Source organism: Melospiza melodia, unplaced genomic scaffold (genome assembly GCF_035770615.1).
Source record: "Melospiza melodia melodia isolate bMelMel2 unplaced genomic scaffold, bMelMel2.pri scaffold_18, whole genome shotgun sequence".
Lineage (NCBI taxonomy): Eukaryota > Metazoa > Chordata > Aves > Passeriformes > Passerellidae > Melospiza > Melospiza melodia.
Window position 1 is genome coordinate 7,371,122 of NW_026948525.1, and position 19,972 is coordinate 7,391,093.

Consider the following 19,972-nt stretch of genomic DNA (forward strand, 5'->3'; position numbering starts at 1 on the left):
GAATTTGTTAAGCTTTACCAGGCAGTGCTTAGTCGTACCTTCCCTCACAGCAGTGGTTAATGTGTGCAAGTGGATGTCAGCCTTGAGAATAAAGACAGTGGGCCTACTGAGGAGGTAGCTGCAATGCATTCAAGGAGAAGAAGGCTCCTAACCGTGGGAGGAGAATTTGAGGAATGGGATGTTCACCACGTGGCCAGCAGAGACCCTCAAGAGACCCCTACTCTAAATGTGAGTAATTTTGGGGAAGTGATTTAAACATGTCAAATACTTTGTGAGAATGTTTAGCCTGTGAGTTTGAGCAAAGTAATGAATAAAAGTAATGAAAGTAATGTCTTAGTTCCATGGATACTAACACGTGGGTGTGCATGTTTCAGGGCAGTGATTCCCACACACCCAGCACTGAAATAAAGTAATGCCTCTTTTCTCACACTGAGCGGGCAGTGTGGATCGGCCCTGCTCGGTAACTTTCATTTTGGTCATTTCTATTGAAGCATAAAGAATGGTTGAAATGAAATCTTTTCCAGCTGTTTTCCTTTGGTTTTCCTATTTGAGGGTTAAAATTGTGTGCTGCAGGTGTGCTGGGTGTGTGCAGAGCAGTGCAGCCCCAGAAACCCCTTGGCTTGCCCACAGGTTGTCATGCCTTGTTGCCAGGTGTGCCCAGCTGTGGCAGGAGAAGGAGCCCGCAGCGCAGTGGGCACCGTGCCCTGCCCAGCCGGGGCTCTCTGGCACAGAGCAGCAGCAGCGCCAGCACCGTTCAACCCGCTCCTGCCTTGGCTTCCCCTGGCACACAGAAGCCTCTGGAAATCAGCACCGCCAGTGGCGTTCCCAGCTTGGAGCAGCTGCTGCTGGCGGGCAGATGCTGCCAGTTCGACTGCTGCCAAAGGGGAAGAAAGAGCAGAGGAAGAGATGTACATACACAGCAGCCATGGAAACATCCTATAAACATGCAGATATATGGGGTGATTTGTTAGGAATTACTTCAGCTGCTATGCCAATAGTGCTTTCTCTCCTGCTTCTGTACCATGCTTTGGGCCATTTTCTTGGTCTGGTTTCCTTTGCTTGTGTCCCATCTGAATGTTCAGCTGGATTACAGGCTGTAGGTGCTTGGGGCACTCTTGGAGTTCCTCTTGGATCCCTGAACAACAGGGTTTGGCCCATGGGGGGAGTTTGTGCTGCTTTGTGTCAGAGGAGAACTTCCGAGGCCATTTTGTGTTTGCTGTAGGAAAGGCTGGTTATTGCTTTGCATAAATTCACAGACTAACATGCTTTGTGATGCTTTGCTTTGTCATACTTTTCTTTGTGATATCAGGGCATGGTTGCTACATTGTTGTGGTGACATCAGAAGGTTGCCTTGGTGCACGGAAGGCCTCAGTACCAGAGCAGTCCTAGGGGTTGCTCAGATCAGGAGCATCCTCCTGATTGTGGCATTTGTCAGCGTGTAGCTGCACATTGACAGGAGTCTTGGTTGGAGTAAACTTGAAACACAGTGCTACAATGATTGAGCAACTCGCTGCTGCAGTTTGCACCATGTATGGCACTGTTTATTCCGCCTATTTCATTACCAGCCTGGCAAGTAAGTAGAGGTTTCAACTCTATTTAGGCTAGGGTGTAACCTAACCCGGCTTTTGCATGTCTTCTTGCTCTTTCTTAGTGACTGAGTTGATTTTGAAAGAGAAAGAGAATTAGGATGCCTCTGGTTTGGTAAAGCTCCTGTCAAGAGGTTCAGCTAAAAAGGGGGTGTCTGTAGCCACAGGGGCAGCATTTGCAGGGGAACCTGCAGGGCTTCCATTCCCTCCACAGGAGAGTCTGGGGCAGCAGAGTCTGTCATTTCCTCAGGTTGCTGGGACAAGCAGGACAACTTCCAAAATGCAGACTGGGAGGCCTTCTCAGAAGGCCTTCTAAAGACTTTGTAGTTCTCCCCAGAACTCAGGGAAAGCTTCTTTTATTCTAAATTTTGTAATGAAAGGATTTGACTGTCCGTTTTGACCCTTGACTGAGTGCTAAAAGAGTGATTCCCTTTGCAGTGAAGTGCAAGTGCCAAAGCAGTGAGTGTCTGCTCCTGAGCCTGGAGCTGCTGCTGTGCTCTTTCACAATAGAACTGCCACAGCTCAGGGGGATTTGGGGCAAGCTTCTCTGGGTGACTGTTTTCAGCAATTTAATGGGAATTAGTGCATGCAACTTCTTTTTTGAAAAAAGTACCTCAAAGACAAGAGAACAATAGCTGCTTTATCTGTTGGACAGAACAGAAGCATTGAGTGTTGAAGAAGAATTTGCATTTTCTTGATCATGTTTGTATTCATTTACTGACTAGACAGGCCAAAGTGTAGGCACAACCAAGATTATTGTCCTGATCTCTTGCTGGCTGTGTGAAAGAACTATGTCATGTGGAGGGATGTTGATAAAGAAAAATACTCTCTGTTTGGGTTGACTTCTCTTCTGTGGGATTCAGCAGCCCAGGCAGTTTTCTCACAGCACTTGTTCATTTTCCCTTGCCCACTCCAGGTCACCTGAAGCGTGTATTCAGAGGTGCTGATCCTGAGGTGAGTGAGAAAGGAACATTTCATGTTCCTGGTGCTTAGGAATTGTAGAGCAAGCTGTGAGCTTGGTCTGTGGCAGTAGAGTGTAGAGGGCCAGCTGGGTAGGCTGAAAGAAAATCCATATCCATGTCTGCAGCAGCAATAACAAAGGCATCACTGGCTATTTCCTAATTTTCCATTTCAGAACTTTCAAGGAATGAAAAGCTCATGTTGCAGAGAGAATGTTGCTTCTTGATAGTAGCCAGGGCGAAATGTCTAATTCAGAACTATTAGCAATTCTGTTGAATTGGCCCATTTAAATTTAGTTGCACTGACTTAGAATCCCATTGTTACCAAAGTTTCTGATTTGTCCTTAGCAGAGCTGGTTGTAGAAATAGAGCTGAATAGATTAAAGTGCTGAATAGAAATAAGGGTATAAATTATAGGTAACTTTCTGTCCCTCACACTGCTGTCTGTCCACAGATCACAGAACCAACAGCAGTCTCTCCTCTGGCTCCCTCTGCTCATGGAGAGGAGGCCAAAGAGGAGGCAAATGAGGTGGATGAGCGCCAGCCTCCAGCTGTGCTCACACCACAGCCTGAACATTCTGAGCCAGTAAGTGCCAGCTGTGTGTGCTGCTGTCTTTAGTGCAGGGCAGAGCTGCAAGTTTCTGACCAGCCAGCACTTGCTGTTGCTGGCTGAGGATGCTGAGTGCTGGAGTCCTGCCAGGGCCTGGTGATTGCCCCCAGCCTGTGACAGCTGGACAATGGGCTTTGGTCTGTCATGTTTAGGGACCAGCTTCCTGGCATTTTTATAGGGGTCACCCTGAAGCACGAAGGCTCCCTGTTCCCAGAGGAGGGAGCATGTCAAAGACACTGTGCTCAGCCTTGTTGTACACACAGGGGACACTGTGGCGTGGAGAGACCTGTCCCCCTGCACAGACTGGCCAAGTTGCTGCAGGCACAAAAAAATGTTGATCTGACCCCACAAGTTGTTTGTGGTCCCCAAAAACTTCTTGGGTGTGTTTACTTGGGAGTATTTCAGAGACACACTGGGGATGTAGAGTTGCTGCCTGAAGTCAGGGATTTTGGTGCCTTTGTTGCCAGGTTACTCTTTTGCCCCTTCAGGCAGAGCAGTCGGTAGCAGAGCAGATAGGTGCTCTGAGTCTGCCTGTTTCTTGGTCTTTGATAAGCTGCAAGGAGATGACTGTGTTGTCCATGAAGCTGTGGGGGACCATTCTTGTCTAGTGTGGCAAAAGAAACAAAGGGAGTAGTTCTGAACCCTTCTTCTGAGGCAAAAACCAGACACTGCATGTGTCTGTCGATACCTTCTATTGTGTAGTTTGCTTTGAAAATTGCATTGGAGCCTAGAATGGGAGCAAAGCTGCAAGTCCTTCACTGCTGTCTTGTAATGCTAAACCCAGGGTGTACACCTTGCAATGGTGCCTGCTGTATCTGAAGTGCAGTGGGCACCTTTGTGGCTGGGGAGCTGCGTGGGCCCAAAGGACGCAGGGCTGGCGGCCGTGAGCAGCTGAAGATGAGGCAGCGTGGGGCCAGGGGGCCCAGAAGGCCAAGGGCACGGTGGCTGTGCCAGCAGCAGTGGGGCAGCAGGAGCAGGGCAGGGAGCGTGGCCCTGTGCTGGGCAGCGCTGCGGCCACAGCTGGAGTGCTGTGTGCAGCTGTGGGCCCTGGGAAGCAGAAAGTCATGGAGGGGCTGCAGCGTGGGCACAGAGGGACAGGGGAGCTGGGCAAGGGGTGCAGCACAAGGCCAGGGAGGAGGTGCTGAGGGAGCCTTAGCCTGGACAATGGGGGCTCATGAGGGACCTTCAGGCAGACTGCCATTGATCCCTGCCTTGGATCCATAGAGCCAATGCTCAGCACGAGGGCTGTTTCCCTGCCAGACATCCCTTCACTGCATCCAAGTGCTTTAGACACCGGAGTGGGTAACACTTTCATATTTTATTTGCTTATTTGTTTGTTTGTTTGCTAGAAGGAGAAGCCTTGGGTAATTTCTCCTTCTCCAGTGAGCAAGGGATCTTTTTCTCAATCTTTCCTGCCCTTTTCCAGCACTGGCAGAAACACATCACTTTCAGGTTAACAGCTCCTGTGTCTTTTGGCAGCCCAGGGAATCAGTATGTGTTGTGTTTGGGAATTGAGCAGGAAATCAATGCCCTTGCATTCCAGCTGGTGCTTAGAGATTAGAGGAGCTGGGAGGGGCTGGGCTGCATTTCTGATTCCAGCCACTTTAGCACCATCAGTGTGGTCCAGTCCAAGCGAAGAACTTGCCCAAGCACAGATGCACAAAGAGTGCAGTTCCCAGTGCAATGCTCTGGGTCTGGTTGCATTCCATAGGGACCGACATGCTCCAGATTCCCCAAGAGTGTGGGTTACTGAAGCAACAGGAGAGCAAGTTCAGGATGGCAGCTGATCAGGGCACTGCTACCGAGTGCTGATGTGTGTAGTGACAGAAAGGATAGTATTGATTCATGGTGACCCCCCCCGTGGGGAATAATGTGCTTTGACTCTGATTTAGAAGGTTAAACAAATGCTTTCTTAAGCTATGTTATATTACACTAGCACTATATTAAAACTCTACTATAGACATACTATACTAAAAAGCTGCTAAAGAAAAACTCGTGACTGTCTCCAGACAGTCACAACACAGTAAACAATCACTATAACACTTTCAGTAAACAATCACTGTAACACATTCTACGTGTATTAAACAACAAGAACAGCAAGTATAATAATAATTGTTTCCTCTTCTTCTCTAAGTTTCTCATTACCTTCCCTTAAAAAACACCTAGGAGAGAGAATTATATCTCTATCTGTTCAAAGAATTTAAATACCACAGCACAGTAAAGAGAGATTATAAAAGTGAGATCTGTCTATCTGTCTATTTGAATCTTCCTGGCTCTGCTCCAAAGCAGTGTAAGATGCAAAGCTCACCTAAAGGTATCCCTTCAGGAGAGGAGTTCCACTGACTGATCCTGAGCAGGCAGAGATGTTTGCCCCTCCAGAGATGGTTGTTTTTCCCCTCATGTTTTCCTGCTTCAGCCTTTTCTGACCTGAAGCCTTCATTTGTCCTTTAAATTTTTGCATGTCCTAAGGGAACTATCCCATGCTGTAGCTGGGGTCTGGTGACTCTGGTCATACATGCCATGCCATACATGACACATGGTTTCCTTCACTGGCATCCCCAGGGCTGTGTGAGTGCATTCATTAATGGGGCCCTATGAGAAACTCTGTTACTGCTGGTCAGAATTCTCCATTGACAAAAGAGGGAGAAGAAACACCTTGGTCCTCCTCCATATACTGAGATGGCCATAGAGGTTCTCTGACTTCCATCAGAGATCTTTGCATGCATCCTTATCTCCTGAATGACCCGGTTTTCTAACAAGAGTGTGGATGTCAGGAAGGAGGAATGCTGGTGCAGGCCTGAAGAGAAGGTGAACACCAGAAGTGTCTCTCACAAGGAGTGAGCTCACCCAGGAAGCCCCTGCAGAGCCAGGATGGAGCTGTGGGACAGGGCGGGGAGTCAGTCACTACTGAAAGACAAACAGGACACAGCAGAAGCAGAGGGAGGCCCTCACCGGACCCTTGAGAAATGCCACCCCTTCCCTGTCAGCTGCCTGAGAGGCTGCAGGAGCTTCAGTCCCAGATGGCCCCTGATTGTAGGGCCAGGGTCACTTTGGAATCTGTGCCTCCCCTCGGGCAGAGAAGGACCGAGGAGAGCAGCAGCACAGTGCTTTGGGAACGTGTGAGCCCAGCAGTCTGTGAGTCTTGGCCCACAAAGGGCGTATGGGAAGTTGAAACCCATCTTCTCTTGCTTTCTGTGCAGGTGCTTCTAGGGAAAGAGCAGGAGCACACTGCCTCATCTGAGCTGCCATGCCAAACTCAGAGAGAGCTGTTCCCTGCCCGAGAGCAGGAAGAGCAGCTCAGGCAGCAGGTGGAAGAGCCACAGGAGAATGGCCAGGTAAGCCTGACTGGCCAGGGCACAGAGGGAAGGGCAGGGAGAGGGGCATAAACCAGAGCTCTTGGGACTGAGGAGGCCAGGAGTCCCACAGGCAATGGAAGCACAGAGCCTTGCAATCTGCAGAGATCAGCCCTGGGACAGGAGGTTTGCAATGGAGGCAGATGTGGGGAGGGAAGCAGAAAGAAGGGGCTGAATAAATGTGATTTTGAGGCTGCAAGAGGAAAAAAGCTGAGCCTGATGGCAGCTCTCAGTCCCTTGCCCTGCTTTTGTGTGTACAGAACATCAAGGCAGAGCCACAAGCAGAGCTGCCCGAAGCTCAGAGTGACATCATGGCAGTGAAGAGAAAGAACAAGGAAGACATGGGAAGAATTCAAGAGGAGAATCTCCATCAGCCGAGGGGTGATCATCAAAACCAGGTGAATGAAAGAGTGGCAGCCACTCCACTCATGAAATGTCCTCTCTTTTGTTTATTAGAGAACATGAAGGAACAGCTGGATGCAGAGCTTCAGACAGCTCACAGTATGATCAAGGCAAGGCATAAGCAGCTGGAGGAAGAAATGAAAATCATCAGAGAGAAACTTAATCGCTTCCGTCAGTCTCTGCAAAACCAAGTGAGTGAAAGAGGGATGCAGCCACTGCAGTCACCAATCTGGTGGTTTCTGCCCTTCTTGCCTTTCCAGTGCAGAGCAGCAGGGAGTGGGGCCATGCCTCTGAGTGCCATGCTGCTGTAGTGTGTGTATCACAGTCACTCTGAAGGACATTTCCCAGTGTGCTGAATCTCAACGTCTGCCCTGGACAGTGAAACTTGTCCTTTGGCCATTTGGCCAGCAGTCATCCCAATTGATTCCTGCTGGCCTGTTCCTGCTCTCCTTTTTTCTTGAGGTGTTTTTACAGTGGAACTTGGTGACCCAGATGGAGGATTGAAACAAGCTGTTGTATCCCCTGTCAATCTATTCTTTGCCTTTCCTCACAGTCGATGACTCCTGGCTGACAGGGACAAGCTGTAGTGTCTGACTGCTTTGTTCTGTTTGACTTGAGGTGCAAGTGTTGACATCTCACCGGGCAGCCTGCGAAGACTTGCAGGGAATGTGTGGCAATGAAGAACCCCAAGTTAGGAGTGAGGCACAGGAACAGTGCCCACCAGAAATGCTCCAGGTCCAGCACATCATGGGCTCTGAACCTGCTGCTGCAGCAGCATCACCTCGAGGAAGCCCTTCTGTGAAACCTGGGAACTCAGGCTGGGGCACATCCCGGGAACAGGAGATTGAGGAGGAGTACCTGGAGCTGCTGGGTACGTCTGGGGTGTTTCTTATCTCAGGGACAGTGTGTTGTGTGCAGGTGTCAGCAGAGCTGTACCAAATGCTCCTCCTGAGCTCGGTGTCACAGGGCCATTTAGGACTCCCCAGAGGCAGTGCTGTGCTCCGAGGCAGCGAGAGAGCTCTGGGTGTTCCTGCTGCCTCTGAGGGCACCTGGGACTGGCTTGGGTTTGCAGAAGGCTGTGACCTAGCAAATGATCTAGGCAAGTCCTGTGTGCTAGTGGCCAAACTGAACAGAATTTTTAGCTTCCTAAATTCTCCTTAGACTCCTGATTTGCAACCAGTTATCACAGCAAAAAAACTTCACAGAAATGGACTGACTTTGGAGTTTTGTCTTTTTGGTTGGGGATTTTTTTTGGGGGGTTGGGGTGGGATTGCTTTTCTGTTGTTCATTTTTGGTGGGGGTTTTTTGTTGTGTTTTTCTCCATCTTGAAGGAGCCCTTCTACCCCACGTTTTACTGATGTCATTTTTATGACTGTTACTGTTACCACTACTACATCTGCAGTTTATTTTCATGAGAATGCTATATTTTTGTCAATAAGAGAATGCTATCTTTGTGTCAATAAGAACTACTTTGAAAGAACATCAGGTTACAGGACAAATAGAGAGCACAAGGTATTTTCCATGTGCCACCAAAGAAAAAACAGAGACTTTGATAACAAACTTTATTTAATCTTCTAGTTTTATGCTTATCAAGATGTGTCCAGGAGACACATCCAAGTGGCGTGATCAGATAAAACTGTACTGCAGGCATTTCTCAGGAGAGAGCCTCCAGCCCAGCCATGGTATATCCCTCAGATCCATGGCACTTTTCCATACCTGATTCCCACTCTTTCCCATGACTGTTAGAATCCTACCCATTGGCCCAGGCCCTGCTCAGATCAGTCTCTAGGAAAACACATCAAGCCCTTTGTGATTCTGCAGCACAACCCAATGAATCTGCTTCTTGCCCGTAACAGCTGCCAGTGCTGTGCTCTCAGATGAGAGACCTGGTGGGGCTGAGACCAGAGCCCAGTGGATTCTGTGTCTGCCATCACCTGTTGGGACAAAAAGGGCACTGATCTCTGCCTTGGTGTGGCTGATCTCAAAGCCCATCCTGTTGTGTCCTGAATGGGGGTAACAGCTTGTCTGGGGCTCAGGCTCACTCTGGCTTCTTCCCATCAGTGCCTGTCAGTGCTCATGCTGGGGCTTTGCCAGCCTTGTTGTGGTCACTGCCCTGTCCCTGAGGGCTGGAGTGACTGCAGAGGCTGGAGCCTTCCTTAGCTGGAAGAGGGGCATCTTTGAGCTCAGCCTGCTCACAAACAGGTCAGGGTCCTGATGCTGAAAGCCCCGTCAGGATCGGTTACAGCTGGAGCTGCTCTGGTTTACAAATGGGAAGGCATTCCTTTGGCAAACTGCTGAAAGGTGGGGAAGATGTCCTCCTCTCCTGGGATTGTATGTCCCTGTGCTTTGTTTCCTGTCAAGAGAACTCTTCAAAAGACTGTACAAATCAGTCTCTGTGCTGGCCACCTGTGCTGCAGGGCTGTCTGCCTGGTTGTGGTTGTTGTTACCCAGCCGACCACAAAGGGCTCAGAGCTCCAGGCGCTGGGGCTGCCTTTTGTATCTCCTGGAAGCTGGGATCTCTGCTTTAAAGTCAGCATCTTGCATTTTGTTTCCCTCAGGGAGAATGGTGAACACCACTGAAAATCCCCTGATGAAATACACGCATCTGAATTTTATTGGCAGCGGGTGAGTCCAACAGCAGTTACTCCTGCACAACCGTGGGCCAGGTGTTTTTGGGGTGGAATGTCTATCCAGCATGAAGTCAGGACAGCTGCAAAGATGATCACACACTGGGGATAGATTGTCCCATCTCTCAATGCTGCTCAGAATTTGTGAGTGGGCTCAGAAGGCATTGTCAGAGATGCCTTGCTACCGAGGTCTTGCCTGCATCAAGGAACAGGACCTGGAAGGTCTCCTTGTCTCTCAAGTGTGGGACAGCTCTGTGTTAATTTCTTTAGCATTTTTTGTGTGTCTCAAAATCATACTGGCACACTAATGAAAAGAGAAGAAACTTGCTTGCCGGAAAGAGCAACCTATGCCCTATCAAAGCTGTGAGATAACAGTTGCCAGGAACAATTCTTTCCCCTGGTTTGAAGAGGGAAACACTCTGTGGTCAGGATAGGAACCACACTGTTTAGACAGTGAAACCCAAGAGGAAAGACTTGACTCCCTTTAGAAATTGGACCCCAGTGCTTCAGGAACAGGCCCAGTGCCCATGCACTTGAGAGGAAAATGCATCATCTCCCTTCTGGCAGAGCCCTCCTGCATCCTGCAGGTTTTGACACTTCCAGCAGAGATCTCCTGTGTGGGCTGGCTTTCACTGCAAGATCTAAACAGCTTCTGCTTTCTCTGCTTCTGTTTTTTTTTCTAGGACTTTTGGAGATGTTTATAGAGCACTCGACAGTGCCACAGGAGGAGAGGTAAATGTCAACAGCCCCTGCAGGCTCTGCTGCACTCGAGGGCTTTCCCCTCTGGTGTGAGCTGTGGCTGGAGCTTTGGGCAGAGCTGTGCTGAAAAGGCACAAGAAGCACAGACTGGTGCCAGCCCACAGAACACATTTGGGACTTTGTCCTCCTCAGCTGTCGGAAGGAAGGCACGGAGGGCAGCGGTTCCTTTCAGAGAAGGACGCGTTCACTCGCTCTCCATTGCTAAAACAAAGGTGGTGCCTGCGAGCACCTCACTGCTCTTTGGGGCTACAGCTTCAGAGTCCTGAATTCTCGTTTCTGGCTGCCAGCAAATCCATCTGAAAGTTACTGGTAGTTCCTTAGCCACCTGCAGTGCTGCACTTGGGAACTGCACATAGGGAGAGATCTGCAAGGCGTCCTTGAAAGCCCTAAGCCCTGCCCATATCACAAGATTTATCCAGAGTATTAAGGCATGGATTCCTTCTTCTGAGTCCCAAACAAAGCAGCAGAGAGTGTGGTCAGAGGTTTGTGGGTGATAACTGAGACACCGTTGTTACCAAGTGGTCAAGGCAAAATGTCAGTGGCCCCACGTGTCCTGTAACTGGCTCCCAAGGGAGCAGAGAAATGGGCTGTTGGAATGTCAGTTCCTAATTACTGCAGTGCCTAATCACAAGGCAGTTTGGCACAGCTCAGCTGTGTCATTGCAAAATCACTTGCTCCACGTGCCTTGTGGTCTCGTGCCACCAACCCCTCAAGTTACTGATTTTCAATGTCATTTTAGGTGGCAATAAAAAAAATAAATCTTCAAGGAGTGAGGAGGAAGGAGCTAACCTTTAATGAAATAATGATCATGAAGACGTATAGGAGTCCCAATGTTGTGAATTATTTAGACAGGTGAGAGGTCATGATCTTATCCCATGGATGTGTGTTTACATAAAGCAAACATGAGAGGTTAAAAACCCACTTTGGTCAGTGGCAGCAAGTAAAGCTGTTAATTTTTATTTATTCATATTTCTCTACTCATCTCCAATGGATGAGAAGAGAGTGCATCTTGTCTGCATGAGTCTTCCCTGGCACACCTACTTTGATAATTACTCCAAAATTATTTAAAACCTGGATCAGCTGTATCTTCCTAACTCAATAGCCTCAAAGTTCACTGCCTCCACATTTATGTGGGATTGATTTTTTAAAGTTTCTTAAGTGCAGATGAACCATCCTAAAGTGGATTTCCCTTGGATCGTTGCCCCTCTTTGCCATTGCTATGCATGCCAGGAAGACTAGGTGCTTATTTCCAGAAACACCATGCCTGGAATGTTTTATATCTGGGCTCTTTCTAAACTGCACTTTTCATTTGCTGCCCATCTAAGACATCTCCTTTTTCACAGATGTGTCTTTCTCTATGAGACTGCACAGATTGCGAATAATGCACAGCCAAGAGGGAATGTCTATTCCTTTGATTCTGTCCTTGTCACAAAGGCATCTGGAAATAAGAAACCTGGAAGCAAAAAATCAACGTAGCCATGCATGTTCATCTCTACCCCCTTGTTTCCTTCTTTCAGCTACCTTCTGGGCGAGGAACTCTTGCTGGTTATAGAGTACATGGATGGAGGTGTCCTGAGCGACATCGTCAGCCAGACCTGCCTGTCTGAAGATGAGATGGCAGCCATCAGTCGGGAGGTCAGCAATCCCATCTGTGTTTCCAAGGGCTTGGGCAGGATTGTCTGGGAAACAGGGGCTCAGAACAGGAGAGGTTTCCTGTGCCGAGCTTTGTTTCTGTGTTGCTGGTATGCTATAGGCAAGTAAAAGCATCTCAAGTGAAAGGCCTGCCAGTGCCCCTGCACTCCCTGTACTCAGTGCCAGTACTCTTATCTCCTGCTGTTGTATTCTCGCTCTGTCTCTTCTATTTGTAGTTGCTGTTCTCCACCTTGCCTCTCTAAATGTTTGCCTGGAGTCTGTCTTCACTGCATTCCTTGCCTGTAAAAGCAAAGGTGCTGGTGGCAGGATTTGAAACAAACAGCAAAGAAAGAAGAGAGAGACTCGTTTCTCTCAGTGCTCAGCTAAAAAGGATAGGAGTGCAGCCAGAATGCTCTTTGCTTCTGAGCACATGCGCTGCAGCAGGAGTCATCCTGGCTGGTTGGCAGGGGACAGCCTACAACAGCAGGTGCTGTTGCTCTTTCAAAAGCTGACGTGCCTTTCCTCAGAAAGGTCCTGCTCTGCAAGTGTTGGAGCAGCAAGCTCTTCCTCTCAGTGGCCATTACTGTTCTGCCATTACTCCCCATTCCCCTGGAGAGGGAATCTTTTAGATTCTTTGTTTCCTTTCTTGTGGGATGAAATCACATCACTCATTTTTGCCCTTCTGTTTCTGTTTTCTCGCTCAGTGCCTGCAAGGACTGGATTTTCTTCATGCAAACGATGTGATCCATCGAGATGTGAAGAGTGACAACATCCTTCTCAGAACGGACGGTTCTGTCAAACTGGGTCAGTATATTCTTGGTCAGGTGCAGCTTTCCAGGGATGTGGGTGTGGGGCTTCTTGGCGTGACTGCCAGCTCCCCAAAAATGGTGCTGGTGGCAGTGCAGGGACCCCTGCTGCGAGCTGAGGGCACAGTTGCAACGTGCACAGAGGTAGAAGGAGCCACAAGCAGTCAAGAGTGGCCTTGCTCTGTATGGGTCCCTTCCAGAGGGAGGGAGTTACAAGTCTAAAGTTTCCAAAGAACAAAAGCCACTGCTAGAGGCAGTGTAAAGCATGGGGGGATTTTTAAAGTCGCCAATGCCAGGAGATTCAAGAGAGCAATTTCAAACTTCTACTGGGGAATTCTTTTGCTTGCTTTCCTAATTGCACAGAATTCAGATAAAACCAGTATTTTGTTTTCTCCTCAGCTGATTTTGGCCTCACTACTCAGCTCACCCCTGAGCAGAGCAGACGGTGCTCGGTAACCGGGACTCCTTGGTGGATGGCGCCTGAAGTGGTGACAGGTCAACCATATGGCTCCAAAGTGGACATATGGTCTTTTGGAATTGTGGGAATTGAAATGATAGAACAAGAACCTCCTTACTTGGGCGAAAGTTCTGGCACGGTAAGGAGCAAATACTCACTGATCCCACTGTCTTTCTCACCTGTCCCATGTCCTGTGTGCCACTGGACAAAATCCCATTGCCATCTGCTGGAACTACTTCCACCAAGGTCCCCTCCTACAAATGTCCCTGCAACACATCAGCATCTGCTGGACTTTTGGTTGCATCAGTGGGGGAACTCAAGCCTTACCACATGCAAACAAACTCCAAACTCCATTCTCACTCAACACTTTCCTTTGGGTTAGTGGTTCCAGTTCTTTTGTCTGTGTAGATGGCCTTAATAACAGGGAAAAAGCATCTTAAAAGTGTTGTTATCTTTCCAGAAATGAAGGAAGGAAACCCAAACCCAACAAAGTTTCTAAAACCGTGGTTTTTAGAGAGGAACCTAACCCTGTGTGCAGTTTCTTCTCACTGGAAAACATGGGCATGAGGGTGTAATGCACAGAGTCTCTTCTGCTTCTTGTGCAGTGCTGCTGAAACACTCAGTGACCGTGTTTCTCTCCTAGCCCAAGCAACATTCTGCACGTCACCAAGCCAGAGCCTGGTGATGTGGAGAGCCTGCCAAAACCTCCTGTTTGTTTCCTGGCACTTTCTGGCATGGGCCTACCATTAATGCATTGACTTGAGCAGCCAAATGACTAGAGGGTGTCCATAGGGATGGAACCTCTCCTTCTTCTGACCTAGACAATTTTTCTTTGGCTGCAAAAATGGGAAGCTGAAATTTTCAGACTGCTGAGAGACAGAGCTGCAAGTGGCTCCTGTGTGCCCAAGCAGGCATTTTCATCCCAATACATTTGTGCAGGCATCTTAATGTGTCTGTGTTGAAGAGGAGATTGTAAATTTTTGTTTCACTACCTGGGTATTAACTGATGGATTTCCTTTCTTTTCTTCCAATTCCCATTGTTTTCAAGAACAGCACAAAAAGCTTGATGAGTTTTGTTCTAGGGCACGTGCGCTTAAAGGACCAACAAGCAGTGCAGAGATGCCTTTCATGTACTAACCCTTGAAATTAGTTAGTATAGCAAAGTCCCTCTTCCAAAAACCATCTCAAGCTGGCATGAATCCTCAGAGAAGCAAATGTCCTTTTGCTGATGTAGTTCCCACTAACTAGGTCAGGCAATGAACTCAGCTGCCAAGGCAAGATCTGCAGGATGGTGGAAAAGCTGTGGCTGCATCGGGGTTTGGGTTTTTGGTTGGTAAAGGAAAGTCATCTCTGGGTCTGTGCCAGGGCAGAAACTGCCACTGAAGAACAGAGGTTAAACAAAGGGATCTGGGAGAGCCTTAGAGATGTGAATGCAGGAGGTGGAGCCTGGTGTCTCCTTTCTCTCCAGGCTACATACCTGATAGCCACAGTAGGGACTCCACAGCTGCGGCAGCCCAAGCTCCTCTCGGCTTTGCTGTGTGACTTCCTGAGCTGCTGCCTGCAGACAGACGAGGAGCAGCGCTGGTCTGCCAAGGAGCTCCTGCAGGTAAAATGTGAAGGGGCTGCAGGTGAAACAGGCTCTGAGGGATGGGCTCCTCCTCCACTCAAGCCCAAGGCAGCAGATGAGCCCCCTTCCTCCTCACCTCCACTCTTGCTGCTCTTCAAATGAAAATGGTGAGGAATCCTAGACTGGGCTGGGCTGGCAGGGCCCTGTAAATGTCCTCTGGTGCAAGTGTCCTGCAATCAGCAGGGACATCTTTAAAGAGATCAGGTTGCTCAGAGCCCATTGCCACCGGAGCCGGAATGGTTGCAGGGATGGGGCACCTACAAGCTCTTGGGGCAAGCTGTGCCAGTGTGGCACCATGCTCTGAGTACACAAGTTCTTCCTTAGACCTACTCTGATTAGATGCCCTTAGTGTTTAAAAATATTTGTCCATATCCTATTGTAACTGGTCCTGTTAAAAAAGATGTCCCCCACTTTCTTCAAAGCCACTGTGAAGTCTTGGAAAGTGGCAATAAAGTCTCCCTGGGGCCTGTCCTTCACAAAACTGAATAACTCCAGCTCCCTCTGCATTTCCTGTGAGGAGAGGTGCTCTGTCCTCTGACTGTGTCTGTTGCCCTCTTTTGTGATTTGGTGACGTATTCAGTTTTATCTAATGGCAAAAGAATTGAAGTAGAGCAATGCAGGGTACAGAGACATGAAATGGTGGTGGAGGAACCCAAGGAAGCCAGTCCCAGCCTGGGGGTCAGAGATTTGGCTGTGGGCAGGAGGGGCTGTGGGGGGCTCACTGTGAGCCTCTGAGGGGCCCTGGTTGGTGCCCCCCAGCCCACCCTCAGAGGTTTCTGCCATGCAAACAGGGACAGCTGGGAGGGACTTGTCCCAGCCCCATCTGCTGCCTGGCACGCTCAAGCAGATGGGAACTGTGCCAGGGTTACTACCAGGTTGTGTGGCAGAGAGGGAACTGCAGGGCCCAGTGCCACTGGGCTGGCCTTTCTGAGAAGGAAGGTGCCATCCAGCACACGAGGGGCAGGGCATGGAAAGGCAGACAGTGCTTCCTGTCCCTGTGGGAATCAGCACAGTGCCTGTCTTTCAAAGGCAGGGCCCTATGTGAGTCATTGGAGTTTCCTGAAAGGAAGAAAACCCCATGACAGAAAGCACCATTTCTAGAGCGCTGGCAGGGCAAAAATCCCAGCATGATGAAGACATCACAATAAACAGATGAGTGGGATTCTGGGCCAGGTTTGCCTGTGATGGCAAGGTCTTGCACATTGGGGATGACTGGGGAGCAGATGGTCCCATTGCTCCTCTTTCTGGGTCTTTCCAGGAACTTGATGTATCCTGATTGAGTCCCTGAAGCAATGAGCTTGGAAAGTAATGGTTCACTGTTCTTTGTTTTTTGTTTTTTTTTTTTTTTTTTCCGGTGGACAGCATCCATTTGTAACTTCAGCCAAGCCAGCATTCATCCTGGCACAAGTCATCAACTCAGTGAAGAAGACGAATAACCCTAACCCTAAACTCTAAACCTAAAACCTAACCCTAACCTTAAATGCTAACCCAAACCCTAACCCTATCCCTATCTCTATCCCTTACCCTTTCCCTTACCCTTTCCCTAACCCCAACCCTAAGCCTCAGCCAAAGCCTAAACCTAAACCCAAACCTGAACCTAAGTCTAAGCCTAAACCTAAGCCTAAGCCTAAGCCTAAACCTAAGCCTAAGCCTAAGCCTAAGCCTAAACCTAACCCTAACCCTAGGAGACGAGAACATAGCAATCATGTCAAGAACTTATCTCTGTTACCAGTTTAGAGTAGGATTGTAGAGTAGGGTTGCTAAAGAGATTTGTAGCATAGAATTATAGATTAGAGTTGTAATTAATAAAGTTTCTGAAACATCAACTCACTTGGAAGATTCTCCTCCTTCTGACCCCTTCAGAAAATTCAACATTTTTTTTCTGAATTACCAATTGTTTTTTATTGGTACTAAGTCACACATATGGCTTTTTTTGTATGGTTTCATAAGTGAGGAGGGCTCTTCTTCATTCATCCTCTCCAGACCGCACTGCCTTTGGAATATGACCCACTGGCTGGTTATGGCACAGCTGTGGTATTTCTAGTTGAGGAAGAAAGGGCAATGGCATTTGAAGGCAAAACCAAAAGAAGAATGAGGCAGCCCAAACATCTTGTGCAGATGCAGGCCTTCAGCTGTGACTGGAGAGCAATGGGGTTCCTGCCACTTGGATTTGTATCCCTAAGCGCAATAATCTCTTTGGCTGGAGGAGAGCCTTGCTCAAGTGAGAAAGCAGAAAGATCAGAGAGGGTGCTCGGGAAGGTCTCCTGTGGTGCAGAGCTGTCAGCACCTGTGAGGTGAGAGCGGGCCCGGCCTTGCCCGGGCTGGAGCCCCAGCAGAGCCCCGGCAGAGGCTGGAGCAGCCTGAGCCCCAGCAGAGGCAGGCTGGAAGGAGGCCCTTGGAGCTGCAAGAGGCAGCAGCCGGGCACTGGGTGCCTCTTGCTGGGAGTGGGCGAATCCTCCGCTCTCAGAGCCCAGGTGGCAGCTGGCTGCTGCCGAGAGGAAGCGCAGCCGTGCTGGGCACAGCCCGGCCTGGAGGCCATGGCCGTCTGGAGTGTGCCCAGGAGCAGAGAAAGGCCAAGGGCAGCCGTGGGCCGCTGGGCTGCCTGAGGATTCCTCCTCTTCTGCCGGCTGTCCTGCAACTCCTGGCAAAGGCCAGCAGTGTGTGCAGCACTCTGGGCACCGGGGCAGGGAGCCGGGCTGCTCGGCAGGCTGGAGCACAGGGCAGCTCCTTCAGGCCCGGCACTTGTGCCAGGGGAAGCGAGGCCAGCGTGAGGCAGGGACAGCTTGGCAGGGCCCATCTGCAGGAGCCAGCGCCTCACGCAGCTCTGGGAGGAAGCACCTGCAAACCTGCAGTTCAGCACTGAGCCAGAGCAAAGGTGAGATGCAGAGTGTTTGGCAGAAATATTCAGGCCCACCAGGCCAGCCTGCTTTGTGCTCTCTGTCGCACAGCAAGCGCTGTGCAGTGCAGCTCTGAGCTGCTGGGAGAGAGGCAGTCAGGGATGTGCCTGAGGTGAGTCAAGGGGTTAGCTGAAAATGTAATGAGGATAATTGAAAAGTGCAGATGGGTCGAGGGCCCAGCTGGGAATAGAATTGGGATAGTAGAAGATTGCATATTTTAGTTAAGATTTTAAAATGAGGTAAGAAGCTAAGTTAGTAATACAGGTAGCAGAAATCATGTGCCTTAGTTAAAGAGTACCAAATATATTAGGAACATAAAGCTAGGAGTGACAGGGATAGAGGAAGCAATTGTGAAGAAGCTGAGACCATAGAAAGACCTTGCCTTAAGAATAATTGAACAGTTAGGAGAGGCTTGGACCATGAGCAGCAGGTCAAAAGGTCTTGCCAACTGGCCATGGGAGGAGAGTTCACCATGAGGAAGACTGCTTTCTTCCTCCCATGCAACCACTCCCTCATTTCAAAATCCCACCAATCCAGTTAAGGGAATACAATTGTGCAGCTGCAATAGATATTCAGCTGATAAAAATGCGAAGCAGGCAGGTAATAATTATGTATTATGGGTCCTTAGAAACCCAAAGTAAAACCATTTCTGTAGAAATAGAGAACAGGAGTCTGCAGCTCCTTGCACATGTCTTTGGAAACTAGTTCACATGTGTCCAGGGCTGCAATAAATACCCTTCTTTTCTACTATAATTAGTTGAAGAGTCATCTGTCCGTGCTTCAAGGGTTATGCTGGAGTAGCGGACAGATTTGGAAGAGAGCAGAAGAGATTCAGCAGGCAATTTTTGGAAGAGATGGAAGGCTCTTGTGACTGAAGGGAAAGCCATTTGGAATGGAGTAATGATCCCAAAGTCCATACAATTTTATCTTTGTGTCTGAATTTAAATCAGAATGATTATAGATAGCTTCATGCAATTTTTCTAAGAATTTATCAAAGTCTTCATTCTTCTTTGGTGAATTTGTGTAGAAGACATGGGGTGTAACTTATCTGGAAGTGCAAGGACAGCATTATATGCTAGTTGTTGGCTCATCTGTAAGACTTGATCAATGCTCCTAGCCTGGGCAGTGGCAGTAGCCCAGGGCCCCTTGCCAAGTAACTGTTGTGCTGTTAAACCATACAGAGGATCACCCTGCACTCTAGGTCTTGCTGCTTCTTGAGCACACTTTTTCTCCCAGCTTTTATGAAACTTCACCTGCTGATGGGGTGGCATTATAAGTCTTATTAGGATATGCATATCAGCTGGAATTAATGTGTTAGATGTAAAAATATACTGCAGAAGTGACTGTGCACATTGGGATTTGCTGCTCTCAATTTTTCTAAAATCTTCCAATCAAAAGGTTCTCAAACTCTACTTGCAGCATTAGTTACTACAGGAAAAGCCTCTATATCATTGGAGAGAAAAGTCCCTTCTACAATAAGCTTCTGGAATAACTTTTTTCTACTTTAGTTGTTGAGCTGCTTCTATTTCAGGGTCACATTCCAACTCTAATTCCACATTCTTTAGAGCACGACAAGGAGGATTTCGTTTAACCGGCAAGAATGCTGGCTCAGAGACAAACTGAGAGGGTGGTAACCGCTTTCCTGGTTGTCTGTCTGAACCTACTATCATTGACATGTCCATTTTCTCAAAAGAATAGTCTGTTTTGGAGACAACTGAATCCTGTTGTGGTGTGCTGTAATGTCCCATTTTGGCCTTCCAGGTCATTCCCCCAGGTGTGCCTTGCCTCTCTCCTTTCCCCCTTGCCCCCATGCTGAGTGAGTCCTGTCAATCAGGCTTAACATTCCAGCAAGGCGTCGTGTGGTTGGTCAAGTTCAAAGGATGCCCCTGTGCCCAGAGGTCATTGGCCTTTCTGGGTGTCATCTTCCCCTGAGACCCTGCCCCTCTCACCTGGTTGGTGGCTCACCTGTACCTCCCCTCCCCCTGTCCCTGAGCTTAAAAAGGTGATCAGGGCATGCGGTCCTTGTTCTGTTGGAGCAGTTGCTCACGTTCAGACCTCTGTAACCATGGAATAAACCTCTGGACATTAAACCCTCCAGCAGAATCCTCTCCTTTTTCTCTTGACCATCGCCTGAAGCTATTCCTCCTGAGGTAAACGGGGTTCTTAACAAGCCTGGACTTGTTCAGTGCCCAGCTGCAACCACCAGCAAGCCAAGGTATCTCTGGGGTGATACACCGCAGTTGCTGCCTTTGGCCCA

General features: G+C 48.9%; 1 long non-coding RNA gene across 1 annotated transcript; it reads left to right on the top strand.

Moving 5' to 3' along the window:
- The first annotated feature begins 14,684 nt into the window (after positions 1-14,684).
- LOC134433478 (uncharacterized) lies at positions 14,685-16,644 on the top strand. Its single transcript, XR_010031562.1, has 2 exons — positions 14,685-14,797; positions 16,181-16,644. It is a non-coding gene; the product is annotated as an uncharacterized LOC134433478 (long non-coding RNA).
- Positions 16,645-19,972: the final 3,328 nt, after the last annotated feature.